Source organism: Falco punctatus, assembly GCF_963210335.1.
Source record: "Falco punctatus genome assembly, chromosome: 20".
Lineage (NCBI taxonomy): Eukaryota > Metazoa > Chordata > Aves > Falconiformes > Falconidae > Falco > Falco punctatus.
In genome coordinates, this window is record NC_137600.1 from 4,866,703 (window position 1) to 4,867,008 (window position 306).

A 306-nucleotide genomic window follows, 5' to 3' on the forward strand; every position below is an offset into this window, starting at 1 on the left:
GGACATCCTGTGTGTCCTCTCCTAAATTCTGAAAGCTTCATAACAAAATTGTATGAACTTGTATTGATAACAGGTATCAAAATGCCAGAGTATGTCAACCTGCACTGTGACTTACCTTCTTTGCAATTAATCTCCAGATTAGAAAAAAACAATTTGTGATGTTACATTTTGTAACAGATTAAATTATGGTTACTGCTTTATAGAACATTCATCATAACAGTGTAATTATTGCAGTTATCCTTTTCAGTAACAAAATAGTGGAATAGCATACTGATGTGATCTAATACACCTACCAAAAATACCATA